This window comes from Cinclus cinclus, chromosome 30 (genome assembly GCF_963662255.1).
Source record: "Cinclus cinclus chromosome 30, bCinCin1.1, whole genome shotgun sequence".
Taxonomy (NCBI): Eukaryota; Metazoa; Chordata; class Aves; order Passeriformes; family Cinclidae; genus Cinclus; species Cinclus cinclus.
The window spans coordinates 2,765,550-2,776,900 of NC_085075.1; positions in this window are offsets into that span (position 1 = coordinate 2,765,550).

The window sequence follows — 11,351 nt, forward strand, 5'->3', positions numbered from 1 at the left end:
TTGAATAAATAAGTTGGAGCAGGATAAGTGGGAGGGGACTGTTCGCACACTGCAGAACCCATTCTGGAATCCTCTTGCTGCCAAGAGCTGCCCGACCTCAGTCCCCAGGGACAGCATGGAGAAAACCCTGGCGTTTTCAAAAAACCCCCTGTCATATCAGTGTTTGTCACATCAGGCACTGGTCTCTGCTCTCTGGGACCAGGGACAGGACTCGAGGGAATGGCTGGAGCTGTGTCAGGGGAGGGTTAAGTTGGATATCAGGGAAAGGCTCTTTTCCTCCTGAGGGGTGCTGGGCACTGCCCAGGCTCCCCAGGAATGGGCACAGCCCCAAGGCTGCCAGAGCTCCAGGAGCATTTGAACAACACTCCCAGGCACAGGGGGGGATTGTTGGGGTGTCTGTGCAGGGTCAGGAGCCAGACTGATGATCCTTGTGGGTCTCTTCCAGTTCAGGATATTCCATAATTCTGTGATGTAGTGAGACCTCATAGGTCCACTGTAGGAGTGGGAACTTCTTTCTCATCCCCTTTCCAGGTAAGAAGCCATCAGACTGAGCATTTGTCATCTCCAAAGCACTTTGCAACCATTAACTCCTTAGCCCTCACACCCCCAGGAAGAGTAAGCATCACCCTGGCTCACAAACCTCCTGAGCTCCAATGCTGCTCTTTAGTTTTGAATGTGCCCAAATGGAGCTCCCAAAGCAATGGAGGGATCGCAGCATGGAACAATTCTTAGCCCCATTTCCAGACCTGCCAAGCACCTGAGACCCCACAGGAGCTGAGGATTCCTGAAGCCAGGCTTTGCTGGGATGCCAATTATGCCACTAATGCTCAGATTAGAGCATTTCCCAGCAGTTGGTTCTGCCCACTCCATGGAAACGCCCGGCTGGTGAAGGGCTCAGTGTCACCAGGACACTTCCAGCTCGGGAACATTCCCAGCCTTGCTGGCTGGGGTGGAAAACCAGGCCTGATCCTTAGAGCGAGAAAAGAATTCCTGCTGGGTGACAACAATTCAGTGTCATCCAAGGGAGAAATGCAGAAGCGACACCACTCAAGCCAGGACATGACCAGGTCCCGTTGCCACCTGTTGGGAGGTGAAAAAACCAGTTTTCTGTTTACATTTGGGAAAGTTCTTCCCTGTTAGTCACCAGCTGTGATTGAGGCACAGGCAGTTCCCCTTGAGCCCCATCCAGGGCAGCCCAGGAGCTCCCAAAGGCTTCTCCCAATACCTGGGTTTGGAATCATGGCAGAAACAATTGCTCCTCCTGCCCAGGATGTTCAGGAGCAGAGTGAACTGCTGGACACACAAATGAGACATCCCAGTCTGAGAACAAGCAAAAGGCAAGGCAAGAAAGCTCCTTTCCTACAGCAGTCCCTCACCCAGCTCCATGGAATCAGAATATGGAGCGATTTCTTTCTTGTTTTAGTCATATTATCTGATGTGAGTCGATGCCAGTAAAAACTGGGATTTCCTGTCACCAACCTCCCTCTGCTCTATTGATTTTTCCTTGCTTTGGGCGCACCTTATGGATTTATCCCTCATTCTCCAGCAGAAGGGATCCAGCTGTATTCAAGGGCATCTCCCCTGCTCCTCTAGAGCAGGAACATCCCAACACTCAGGATGGGGCAGGAGGAAGATGAAGACCATGACACAGAGACCTGAACAGTGAGCAGAGCCTTTCCCAGCCTTCAGAGCCAACAGGGTTGTGCTGATTTTGCAAGAGGAAACTCCACCTCAGGGTAGCACAGAGGGCACCAGGAATTTGGCCTTAGGAAGCCAGAAGTGAATGTCACAACCACGAGACAGAATGCGAAGGAGCAATGGGAGAGTGCTGGGAGAGATTTATGGCTCCTGGGTGTGAGCTGGGACCTCCCACTGGCAGCCCCGAGGTCTGGTCTCTCTCTCTTGCAGTGCAAAGTGCTGCTCCCTCCACAATTGTGCTGAGTGAGCTTCCCTTTTCCTGGTATTTCACCCGTGTTACATCCACTCTGGAATGGGTGCTTGCTTCAGTCCCAGCTGAATACAAACACCACAAGAAAGGCAGGAATTGTTTATTGTCCCTGACTCTGATGAGGTCCCTGCACAGCAGATTTATATTTTGGTTACCTGGGCATCAACCTGTCTGAGAGGTCCAGTCCCTGCCTCAGGGACTGTTCTGTCCCTGTTCCCCACATCTTGCTCTGTGCCTGCAGAGCTGATGCCAGCATGGCTCAGCCACCTCTTGGCCCCAGTGTTTTGTCCAAAGGTGCTAAATTTGGTTATTACACCTCTGCTGCCGTCCCCACTATCAGCAAGGAATAAACATTTTTAGACATGGAATAAATATTGAGCTGGCTTTACTATCTCTGCCTCAGCTCTTGTCTCCTCCCAGACAGCCAGGGAGCCTCCAGCACCGTGGCAGAGCCTTCAGGATTACAGGGTGTTCCCACCATGGAGCTGTGCAAATGCTGCCAGGGCCTCCTTGGTGGCTCCGACACAAAAGGCTGGGCTCAGCAGCTGCTGGAAACATCTGGCTTTAATTCTTCCTTAAAGCCACGACTTTCATTTGGCCACCAAACCACTTCCCTTTCATCTCTCCAGAGGAGCAACCCTGTGGCAGAGCTGACTCTGCTTGTCCTTACCCTGCATTATCCCGCAGGAAGAAGGTCCCAGAAAATCCAGGGTTGTGCTGCTCACAGGGGAGAGATCTTGGAGAGGACAGCAGCTCCCAGCTGACAGGTTCCTGCTCTTCTCTCTCCCTGGAGTTCCTTTAAAGTCAATTTGAGGCACACATTTCTCCATCAACATGGTTCAGAGGGGCTCAGAGTCCTGCTAAGACCTAATTGCCCCTAAATTCCCTGGGCTGAGAACCCAAACTTGAAGAATCAACAGATGTGTCATGTTGTGCTGAGCAGGCCAAAGCATGTCCTTGGGCTGGAGGGAGAAACTGTGTCTGTTTGGAAATCCCTTTAACTGGGGGTGCTGAAGGTTTGTGGCTGGGCTGGCAGCCTAGGAACAGGGCTGGGAAAGGGATCAGAAACATCAGCAGTGGCAGTTTTCTCAACAACACTTGGCTGATAACTCTGCTATCAATAAATGATTACCCGAGCAAGGAGACGATGTTTTGAACACTCAGGGTGTTTTTGTGCAGCAGAAGAGGCCTGGAGTGAGAATGTTGGAGGTTGGAGAGATCAGCTGCCATCACATGATCCCATGATGCTGGTAACCACAGCAAAGTTTTATCCAAAGCCAGGGAGACTCTTGGCTCTGCTTCTGGGCCTGAGCTCAGCAGAGATCGTGCCATTGTATTTTCACAAACTTCCATCGGTGCTGAAGTAAATGATTGGCTTTTCCAGGCAAAGCTGAGTCCCAGTGTGGGAGAGGTGCCTCGGGCAGCTCAGAGCCATCACAGGGTCTGATCCCAACCATCAGACAAACCCATGGAGCTCCAGCCCCAGGGGCAGCCAGCCCTGAGCAATCCATCTCCTGTGGCAGACTCTGGCTACACCCAAAGCCTTGGCAGGACTGGAGTGTAGAAACTGTGCATTTCAAATCATTTCAAATAAACCAGCTCTTCCCATCTGCCTCCTGCCCTGCTGCTAGGTCACACTCTCCAAATGGCCACAGGGAAAAGGTTTTACCCTTTTATTTAACATGATCAAATAGAACAATCCATGCAGGGGACAGCAGGACAATAACAGGCTCACATGGATTCACAGCTGCCTGCCAGGAGCACGGATCTTCCATGGAGCACCAGGTTGGTGCTGCTAATTTTCCTGTAGCTCAGGTGGGTCTTCTGGTACCCAGGATTTTTCCCTTCTTGCTACGCTGTATTCCAGCCAGGAAGCCAGCAGGAGCAGATCTCCAGCATATATTCAGGAGAGCTCAGGTGTCCCTGTTCCACCTCGTCACTGCTCCATCCAGTCAAGACATCCTGGCAGGGAGGAGGAGCAAGTGAATCACCAGGAAAGGGCAGGAGGAGGAAGTGCAGCTGCCAGGCTGACCCAGCATGGTTCCTCCTGGACCTTGGACAGATGGAGTTACCCAGGAGTTAATGTTTAACTCCCTCCAAAGGCCTCGGCTCAGCAAAGGGCCCTGGAGACAGCAGGGACATCCTGCTTGGCCAGGAGCTGTGCTGGGATGGTCCCACAGGGCTGCACTTGCGCCTCAAAGGCAGTTAAGTCAAAAGGCAAAAAAAGTCCAAAGGGCCTCACAACGTCTGGTAAGTGCCACAAAAGAGATGGATAAAGACAATGGCATGAATGAGTTCATCTGGGCAGCCCTGCCCTGGGCACACCAGTTCCCACACCATCCATTAAGGACAAGCTCATGGGTTGTTTGCGATGTGTTGTTACGCACGATCTTGGCAAAGCCACAGATCTCCTTTCGTGCTCTCCTTTCTCCATGTCTCATTCCTCTTCCCAAGGGCATTTAAATCCAAGCATGACAGTCTTGGCTAAAAAGGAGCATATAGTGCCCCAGGGGATAGGGCAGGACCTAAGATGTTAATCCCATCTCAGGTTGCTCAACAGCAGTTTGGGATTCCTTGTTCCTCACTTCACCCTTGTAAAGTGGGAATGGTGCTTCCTGAATTCCCAACGCTGCCAGCCTCATGTCTGAGGGCTGATTAGGAAGATCCAAAACCACTGGATGAGTGGCTGTGAGACGCTCCTTTGCTGAGGACCAGGAACTCAGATTTTCCTGCTCCTCCAGCCAGGAGCTGCCAAGAAAGGGCTCAGCAGTTCTGCCTCTGTCCCACAGGGAACACACATCCTGCAGGGAATCCATCCATCCTGTTCATTTGTGGCCTCTGCAATAACCTGACGTGGGTGTGAAGGAATCAACCGTGTTCAGCAGGTGGATCCAATGTCTCTCCCAGTCCCCAAGGCTGAGGAAGAAAGGATTCTGTAACCCAAGAAGAAGCAGCAGCTCTGTCCAGGAATAAAAGAGTTTCAGTGAGCAGCTCCTGGCTAAAGTTACCTGCAGGCAGAAAGGGGAGAGCTCAGGGAAGAGCTCAGGCTGTCTCATCAGGTGTGCAGCCCTGCCTCAGCAAAGCTATGGCACAAAAGTTTCATGATGCTGTTTTTCTCTTACCTTGGCTTTATCACAAAGCAAAAAGGGAATGTACAGACTGACAGAGTATGTTTGGAAATGGAAATAAAATTCCAGTTTAATCACTGATTAAACAAACCAGTGGTGCTGTTGGGAGGGGTCACTTGAGTTTACGGATTGGGTGGGGACCTCAAAACCAAAAAATGCCATGAGGGTGTCCCAGGCTTTTCTGGGGGTTCCTTCAGCTGCTGTCTCACCTTGTCTGCTGGTACTGGGCCTGGGCTGTGGGAAGCTCAGAAGCCCCAACACTTAGAGTCAGTGCCAGCTCCTTGGGAAATGCTGTGATGCCTTGAGTGAGACTCAGGTGAAACATCAGAAAGGGAGGGGTGAAGACAGAAAATGTTTCTTTAGATTCTCCCTTCTGGTATAAACCTACCAGAGTGATCCCATTTTGCAGCTCCAAAAGTGACTCCAGGAAAGATGTCCCTGGAAAGCAAGAGGCACTACCAACATATCAACAATTACACTGGAGTTGTTTCTTGGAGGAGAATTGTTTGTATCTCATTGACTCATCAACCTGCAATTCACCACCTCTCACCAAAGCACCAGAAACCCCATTTTAGATCAGTGCTGAGCTCAGAGCCCTCAGCTGCAACTGGGGAATGAGCTCAGAGCCCTCAGCTGCAACTGGGGAATGAGATCACAGCACTGTCACTGCCAGTTCTCTGCAGCCGCAGGCTGGTGAGTCCCTTCCAACACAGGAGATTCCAGGATCCTGTGACACGTTCCCTGCCCAAACACCATCTCCTGCTGCCACCTGAGGTGGGTCCCTGTGCTGGAGATGTCGTGGTCATCCCAGGAGGATGTTTGTAACACCCTAAATTAAACCCTGGAAACTTCACACACAATTAATTAAGGCAAGGCAGCATCTCCTAAGTGCTGCTCTCTTCCTCCTCACAGCCCATCCCACGGCTCTGTGAGGTGCCTCATGTTCTGGCATGGCCTCATTTGGACACTGATCCCACAGCAGATCCCTCTGGCACATGGAGTCTCACAGCTGAGCCAGCCTGGGCACAGAGGCTGAGGCTTTACACTGTCTTTGATTCACAGTCTGTCTTTTTATCCATGTTATTCTTCCTCCCTGATTCCAATCAGCAGTTCGTGGGCTGCTGTAATGCAAACATTGAGATCCATTCTTTTATCCTTCATATTTGGATAATTAAACTTCCAGGCACTACTGCAGTGTATCCTGTATTCCCAACATTTCCAAAGAACTGCTCCATCCTATGTAACCTAAAAATTCCCTCTCTGTCTATATCCATTTCTCATTTTGAAAAGCTTTAAGTCTGTTGGAATACTGAGGTTTTCCATAAAACCCTGAGTCAAAGCACATCACTGCAGCATTCTGGCTGAGGCTGCACATTGGAAAAGCAGGAGTGGTTTGCCAAAAGTGCCTCAACATTGATATCTGGTGTCATTTGAGGTGCTCTGTGGTGTTCCTGTCACCAGAAAAACAGGTGAAAGACTGGGGATGCCAGTCCAGAAGGTGCAAGTATTCCTGTGCTGTACTGGCCAACTGTGTGCTGGCCCACTGAATCCTGGAATGGTTTGGGTTGGAAGTGACCTTAAAGCCCACCTCATTCCAGCCTTGTCATGGCAGGGACACCTTCACTATCCCAGGTCAGGTTAGGTGGTCCAGCCTCCATTCCACCAGGATCCAACCACGGGAGCTGTAATTTACAGTATGTGAATTTTCTGGGCTATAATTCAGACTTTTTACTGGAATTACTAAATTTCACATATCACTGCTGACACTGTCATAAAAGTAACACCAACATATTAATTTAATTAGTCACTTCCTGTCTTAATGGCCTCTGCTCTGCAAGCAGCTCCCAGGGAATTTGGGACAGCCCAGAATTTGGGACAACGTCAACATCCATGACCTGCAGTTGGGAAATGAGCTGGAGCACCAAATATATACTTTTTTTTTTTTTTAACTCAGGAATTTGGTTCTTGTCACATTAGGAAGAATAACAAGGAAATAAATAGAAACACCTAAAGAAACACAATTCATTTTCAGATGAATCCCTGGAGGAGCTGCAGGGCTGGCCAGAAGCAGCACTAGTGTCCTGCTAAGGAACACAGGAATGTTTTAAATCTCAGGAATGCTGGTTGTCTCATTTGGCTGCTGAAGCCATTTTTTCTTGTTTCCAAACAAATCAAGGCTACAGGAGAACCAAACACCTGGCACAGGCACAGCTTCCCCCAGCACAGTCCCTCCTGAGCCCTCGGGAGCCACAGCAGGGCTGAGCCCCAGCTCTGAGACCCCTCATTCCAGTCTCCCTTTGCCAGGTTTGGGGAGCACCTATGGCCAAAGGTGAGGGGGGGACAGAGCCAGGCCAGGGGGACAGAGCCAGCCCACGGGGACAGAACCGAGCGAGGGGACAAAACCAGGCGAGGGGACAGAATCAAGCCAAGGGGACAGAGCCAGGCAGGGGGACAGAACCAGGCAGAACCGAGTGAGGGGGACAGAGCCAGGCCACGGGGACAGAGCCAAGTGAGGGGGACAGAGCCAGGCCACGGGGACAGAGCCGAGTGAGGGGGACAGAGCCAGGCCAGGGGGACAGAGCCGAGTGAGGGGGACAGAGCCAGGCCAGGGGGACAGAGCCGAGTGAGGGGGACAGAGCCAGGCCATGGGGACAGAACCGAGTGAGGGGGACAGAGCCAGGCCACGGGGACAGAACCGAGTGAGGGGGACAGAACCAGGCGAGGGGACAGAACCGAGTGAGGGGGACAGAGCCAGGCCAGGGGGACAGAGCCGAGTGAGGGGGACAGAGCCGAGTGAGGGGGACAGAGCCAGGCCACGGGGACAGAACCGAGCAAGAGGGACAGAGCCAGGCCACGGGGACAGAACCGAGTGAGGGCGACAGAGCCAGGCCAGGGGGACAGAACCGAGTGAGGGGGACAGAGCCAGGCCAGGGGGACAGAACCGAGCAAGAGGGACAGAGCCAGGCCAGGGGGACAGAACCGAGTGAGGGGGACAGAACCAGGCGAGGGGACAGAATCAAGCCAAGGGGACGGAGCCACGCCAGGGGGTCAGAGCCAGGCCAGGGGCGTGTCCCGATGGACCGGGGCGTGGCCGGGGGCGTGACCGTGTGCTGGGGCCATGGCCAATGGGGCCGGGGGCGTGGCCGGGGCGTGGCCGGAGCCGCTGCCCGTTGCTGCGGCGGGCGCTGAGGTGCAGTCGCCGCTTCGGCCGGGACAGGTGCGTTGCGACCCGTTGTTCCAGCTGTGCTTGGGTCTCCCTGCTTCCGCCGGGACAGGTACGTGGGGTGGGGAGATGGCACCCAGGTGCGGTACGATGTGCCGGGCTGGGATGGGTGCGGTGGGACATTTCCGCCCCCCTCCCCCCCTGATTCGGCTGGAACAAGAGCGTGGAGCGGGGGTCGGGACCGGTGGGATTCCTCCCTGACAGCGGAGCCGCTGCTGGGTCCGAGCTGTGCGGGACGACCCCGGGCTCCTCTCCGCTCATCCCGGCCCGTGGGGTACCGGAGCTCCGCCTTTGTCAGCGGCAGAGCCCCGTCCTGCCGCCCGGACCTACTCGCGGCCGGTGACCGTCCGGAAAAGCTGGGCTGGGGGCTCGTGGCTCCTGGGGGTAATGAGGGGCGGGGGATCGCGCCCTCGCTGCCCGCAGCCTTCGGCTCTCGGTGGGTTCGTGCCCGGGGCTGGAGCGTGGTGCCTGTGGGTGGCCCGTTCCTTGTAATGAATAGGCTACTTCCACCTCCGGCAAGTGTTAGTTGGTTTTTCTTTCAGGATCTTTACAGCTAGAGGGATTTGTATTCTGCTGTTAAACTCTTGGGTAAAGCTATTTGAGGTAGATTTGGTGTGCTGTGCTAGACTGTGGGTTAATCACAGTCCTTCCCTAACATCTGGTGCACCTCTGGCATCTCTGTCTCCCTCTCCATCTCTCCTGAACTGTGCTACGTTCCACAGAACCTGCCTCCATTGCAGCAGGCAGAATGTTCATAGTTTTGTTTAAATCTTAATACATATTTTCTGAAATTGCTCTGAGTAAACCATTCAGGAGGACCAGTAAAGAAAGCCTAGAGATACTTGAACATGACAAAGCTGTAAATGAATGAGAAAGGGCTAAGAATGTGGAATAGCATAAAAATGTGGGACCACAAGTTTCCAGGAATGCCAGGGTTCTGTTTTGTGTCATTTCTAGCGGCTGAGATTCCAGATAGGCTGCTTCTCTTTCCAGCTGAATGTCCCAGCAGCAGGTACTGACTTTATGACGAGATTTTTTTGCCTAAACAGGCCAGATTAACTCACTCTACCTGTGGCTTTGATGGAGAACAGCAAGGAAAAAGAAAAACTCAATAGGGAGAAGATTCTGCCCTGAATAGGGCTCGTTGGAGATGTAGTGAGATGCTCAGGCATCTAAACCAGGGTTATTTTCCTGAACAATTACATTCATTTTTGTTTCTCAGTGTTTTGCTGAACTGTTCCTTCCGTGTGTCAATGAGCACCTGTTCCTTGTGCCAGGGGAAGCTCTGATGAATGCCCCGCTCCTGTTTCCTGGGCACAGCTGACTCTGCTCTGTGAAAGGCCATTTAAGCTGCAGCAGGGCCTCAGGTGAGCTCCCTTTGGCTCAAGATTAGTCATAAAACAAAGTTCAAACTGTGGCATGACACGGCTCATTCAGTGTTGGTCTTTAACAAGGATAGAATTCTTTTTGTGGGATTTTCCAGAAGTAAATTGTATCTGTGATCTCTCTGTGTGTATTCTGAGGCTCCTGGGGGATGCATTCTGCAGTCACAGAAATACTGGCTTTATTTGTGTATGCAGTATGATTTTTAAAAAGGGAGAAGATGGAAATGAGATCCTTTGTCTTTGTGGATGGTGATTTGTGCTGTTGTCAAATGCAGAGCACTCTCCTCTCAGTGCAGCCTGGATGGAGGTTTACAGGGGACTTGGTGATGCAGGAATTTCAGAAACTAACTCCAGTTTAGGTTTCTCTTGCTGGTTGGAAGGGGCTCTGTGTGCTTTTCAGAGGCTGAGGCTGCAGGTAGCTGCACCTGGAAAGGCAACATTGATAAGTGGTTTCAGTGTGTTTCAACATCCCCACAAAACCAGCGTCACTTGTTTGCAGCAATAGCTCAACCTGTGAGTCTGAAAACTCCACCAAAATCCCTGTTCTGATAAAACATGTCCTGTCAAGGCGCGCTGTTCTCTCCAGGACATCAGAGGAATTATGGAATGTGGGAGAAAAGCTCATTCTTCCTGACTGTTCCTGCAGGGAACAGCAGTGGAGAGGCTTCTCTGCTCCCAGGGCTCCCATTCCAGCACTAGGAGCTGCCAGACTCTGCCTGTGCCTGAATTCTCCTGGACTGAGGTGTTGCAGAATCCCCTATCTCTGTCATTTCTGAGCAGGTGCATTCCATACCTGTGAGGATTTCAGAAATGTTGTCTTTTCTCCCTTTGATTAACTGTTGCTGCCACCTTGTCTGAAGGTGTTTGTGTGCCCAGTTGTCCAGCAGACCTGGACTCACACTGGATCCAGGGTTCCGTGACTGTGCAAATCCCTTAAAGGAATTAATGGAAAATACAAGGAAGAGCTCAGCCTGCCTGGAGTTGGCATTGCAGGGTCATTTTGTGCCCTTGCCACAGGCATTGTGTGACATGGGACTAGGGATAAAAGAAAAGAGGAAAAAAGGAAAGGCGTTTCCCTACAGGCTTTATTTTTGTCTTATCAGAGAGCTCTTTAAATTAATCTCCCCTCCTTTCCTCCTCTACAAAAGAAAACTGTGTAAAAAATAAATCTGATATACTCTTGTTGGCTTCTGTGGTGAAAAGCTGGACAAAAATCTCTTCCCCTTTCCAGGAGGATGGGGTGGCTGGAGCTGTTCTTTAAGTAATTAATACTATTTAACTGATATTATGGTAACTATTGCAACAGGAGGGGCACAGCTGCCTCCATGAACATGAAACTTGTTGGAGCTCACAGAGGAAACACTGCGCTGAGAGTGAACACAAGAGTGAATGAAAAATGTTTGTATAGTAATTACATCCTCTTAGTTTCGTAACTCAAACCTTCTTACATAAATGCCAGCACATTTGGTTTGAAACCGGAACAAGCGAGAGCACTTTGGGGCTTCCTGGAGCTCCTGTGTGTGTTTGTGACACAGCACTGTCACTCTGGCATCCTCTGGTCACAGCTCTGTGTCCCCATTGTGCCCCTGGCTTTATCAGGGCACCATCTCAATGGCATCTGCAGAGGAAATGATAACTGTCATCTGCTGCCTTTTTAAAGTCAGTTG